The 3,985-nt window shown below is 40.3% G+C and overlaps 1 long non-coding RNA gene across 1 annotated transcript; it reads left to right on the top strand.

Annotated features, from left to right (window-relative positions):
* Positions 1-601: 601 nt before the first annotated feature.
* On the top strand, positions 602-3,045 carry LOC115518542. Its single transcript, XR_003970297.1, has 3 exons — positions 602-684; positions 1,417-1,546; positions 2,188-3,045. It is a non-coding gene; the product is annotated as an uncharacterized LOC115518542 (long non-coding RNA).
* The last annotated feature ends 940 nt before the right edge of the window (positions 3,046-3,985 follow it).

Genomic DNA, 3,985 nt, shown 5'->3' with positions numbered 1-3,985 from the left:
GCTCCCTTTGCTTTCTTCTATTTTTGTTTTTCTGTCTCACTGTTGGTTACTTGGAACATTTTTCAGAATTCCATTTTGAATTCTATAGTGTTTCCAAGTGTATCTCTTTTGCATAGATGGTTTTGTGATTGGTTTAGGTATTATATTACGCATGTATAATCTATAACAGTCTACCACTGGTATAACAATGGACATTTTACCAGTTTGAGTAAAGTGCTCAAATCCTACCTGCTTTTCAGTTCCTATTACTCTCCCTTGTTTATGATATAATTTACTTAAGTATTTCCTCTCCATACACTTAGAACCAATTGAACAATGTTATAAGTTTTGTTTCAACTTTAGAAAAATTCAAGAAGTCTATGGTATGTATCTTTTTTACATTCTTTCCATTGTTCTTTTTTCCTTCCAGATGTTTTAAGAATTCTTTTTATCAGTTTCTTTCTTTTCAAGAATTTTCTTTAGCTATTTTAGAGTACGTCTGCAGGCCACAGATTATCTTAGTGTTCCTTCATCTTAAAATAACTTGATGTCTTTCTACTCAGGAAGGGTATTTGCACTGGACACAGGATTCTGGGTCAACAGTTCTTTCTTTTCAGCACTTGGAAAATGTGGTGCCACTTCCTTTTGGCCTCCGTGGTTTCTGATGAGAAATTCACTGTCATTCAAATTGTTTTTCCCCTCTAGGTAAAGTAAGGTATTCTTTCTCTAGGGTGTTTGTTTGTTTTTTGGTCTTTAGTTTTTAGAAGTTTGACTATGATATGTCTTGGTGTGGTTTTCTTTGGGCTTATCCTATTTAGGCTTCATTCAGCTTCTTGGATCTGTAAATTTATGTCTTTTGCTAAATTTTGGAAATTTCCAGCCATATTTCTTCTAATGCCTTTTTAGCCCTTCTCCTCTTCTCCTCTTCTTTGGGGATTCTGCTCCCACAGTTCTTGAGGCTCTGTTCATTTTTTGTTATTTTTTTTTTCATTGTTTTCTCTCTTATTCAGACTGGATAATTTCTATTGTTTTACGCTCAAGTTTATTCATCCTTTCCTTTGCCCTTTCCTTTCTATTGCTGAGCCTATCCATTAAGTATTCAAAATTTTAGTAATCATTTTTTTTTCAGTCGTAAAATTTCCATTTAGGGAATTTACATCTTTCCATCTTCTATTTCTTGGTTGAGATTTTCTTTTTGTAGGTGTGTTTGTAATTGCTCATTGGACCATTTTTATGGTGGCTGCTTTGAATTCCTCGTCACATAATTCTAATATTTGTATTGTCTTGGTATCGGTGTCTGTTGAATGTTGAATGTCTTTTCTCACTCATTGTTGATTTTCCTGCTTCTTGGAGTGGTAAATGGTTTTTGTTTGTATCCTGAACCTGGATATTGTGTAACAGACTCTACAATTTATCTAAATCTTCTTTTTCTGCAAGTTTCCCCTGATACCACATGGGTCAAGGCAAGGCAGAGCTCTGTACCACTGGATGGTGGTGAAAATTATGGTTTTCCATCTATCTTCCTCTGATACTGGGGAAGGGGGAGATGCCACCTCATTACCACTGGGTGAGTGTGGAAGTCCAGGGTCCCCACATGGTCTCCACTGGCCCTAGGGGGAGGGTTATAACTCATGGATGGGACTGAAGTTTCCAGATCCCTATTCAGTTTTCTCTGACGGCACCCTAGTAGGCAAGAGAGGGAAGAGCACCTCATTAGAACAGGTGGGATACACAGGCTCCCCGTTTTGCCTGTGCTGATGGTGTGGCAGTGTGACAGCAATTCTTACTTGGTGTTTGGCTGGGGGTAGAGTGGTTATTGTCTAGAAGTTTCCCATCTTGCTAGGTTTCCCCTTTCTTGGTCCTTTACCTAGAGACAGCAGGTTTTTCTTGGGTTTATTATTATTTTTTTACTTCTTCCACTGGTATTTCCAGGTTGCCAGCTTCTCCACACCCAGTCTGAGATACAGAAGGCAAAAGGAAACACAGGGGACTCACTGCCATGTCATTCCTTGAGTTCTGAGATCCCTAACCAGTCTGCCTTCTCTGCACCTTTCTGAGTCTTCTTATATTTGAGAGAGATATATATGCAAATTTATAAATATATTTATATTGGCAATATTTATATTTATATTCAATATTTATATGTAATATATAAATAGATCTATTTATATTTATTACTAAATAAGTATTTTTATTTGTATTTAACAGGTGGAACAGAGACACCTGTGTATACTCCATCTTGGTCTGGAGATCTAATCTTACAAGAAAAGAACCCTGAGCCCCAAAGCACACGGAGAAGGGTTAGGCTTGACCGCGGCTTCCCACAGTGGCTCAGTGGATAGACCACCAAGATGGGACAGCGCTAAGCAGTGTTTGCTAAGCCGTGAGCTCTCAGCCTTCAACTCACATCACACACTTGATCTATTTGGTATGTTTTCAACTGCTCAGCCATTGTACTCACTAGATTTTGTTTTGCAGAAACAAGCCCTCCTTCTCAAAGTGAAAATTTGCCATTGTTTAAGATTTAAAAGAAAAAACTCCTACTGACCCTGAACATTTTTCTAGAAGCAAAGTTATAGCACTGTAGCTAGAATGCACGCTATCCTCCAAGAGAATTTGTTTATTTGGGGTATCACTTCTGAAGCGAAGTGAAGTGAAGTGAAGTATTGTTTGTCAGACAAACCAAACAAGTCACCTTCCTTAGACATAATCTCTCCCTTCTATCTTCAGTGGGTCACAGGGACCCCTGGGGGCTCTGTATTATTATAACTTCCTGGAGAAAGGCCAGGCTTTGGGCTCCAATGAATCAACAAAAATGTATTGTGTGCGAAGCATGGAGGTGCTGACAGAAGGACAACATTTGCTTTAGCCCTGGAAGAGTCTGTTAAGGATTCAGTGACCAGTTTCACCTGCAAATAAGTTCTCATCTCTTTTCAGTATTATAATTACCAAACACCTATAGGCTACATTTCACAGGAAGTGCAGCATTTCTGTCAACATTTTCTTTTTTAAACCTTCATTCCTGGGGTGCCTGGGTGGCTCAGTCGGTTAAGCGTTTGACTTCAGCTCTGGTCACGATCTTGAAGTTTGTGAGTTAAAGGCCTGTGTCAGGCTCTGTGCCGACAGCTTGGATGGAGCCTGGAGCCTGCTTCGGATTCTGTGTGTGTCTCTCTCTCCTTGCCTGCCCCATACTTGTGCTCTCTCTCAAAATACAGAAATAAACATTAAAAAATAAATCTTCATTCCTTTACTCATTCAACAAATATTACAAAACACTTGCTTTGTGCCAGGCACTGTTCTAGGCTCTGGAGACACAGCACCAAGTAAAACAAACTAAACTCTGCCTTCATGTTGGCTTGCATTCTAGTGGGAAGACATCTGATACACGTTACAAACAAATGAAATACATAGCATGTTAGAAGGTAATATGTGCTCTGCAGAGAAAGGAAGCGGGAAAGGGAAGTAGGAAATGCCTGTGAGTCAGGTTGCATGACAACAGTGTGGGTAGGGAAAACCTTGCTGAGAGGGTGACACTTGAACAAGGACTTTAAGGACAGAGAGGGCACGGACACTCCAGGGAATAGTGAGGTTCCTGGATGGGAGTGTGCCTGATCCGTTCAAGGAACACCAAGGAGGCAGAGGAAAAGACTGTTTGCACTAGGTGGACTTTTAGTCAGGTCAAATAAAGACAAGTCTTATAGGTGGGGTCTGCCAGGGAACCAGACAGGTGTGGGAGTGGGCTTTAACCCTCATGTGCCAGACTGCTACTTTTTGCTGTGAATGCAGGCTACTGGTCTTTGTGGCCACTATGGAACTGGGGAGTGGCAGGTGAGACTTGGGCAAGTTACAACACCATAAAGTTCACTATTCATACAGAGATTCTGCCCTTTTTTTTTTTAGGGTTATTTATTTATTTTGAGAGGGACAGAAACAGTGCAAGTGGGGGAGGGGCAGAGAGAGAGAGAGAGAGAGAGAGAGAGAATCCTAAGCAGGCTCTGCACTGTTA

Source organism: Lynx canadensis, chromosome B4, assembly GCF_007474595.2.
Source record: "Lynx canadensis isolate LIC74 chromosome B4, mLynCan4.pri.v2, whole genome shotgun sequence".
In the NCBI taxonomy this organism is placed as follows: domain Eukaryota; kingdom Metazoa; phylum Chordata; class Mammalia; order Carnivora; family Felidae; genus Lynx; species Lynx canadensis.
The sequence above is the reverse complement of the archived record's forward strand: the minus strand, read 5'-3'. Positions and strand labels throughout refer to the sequence as shown.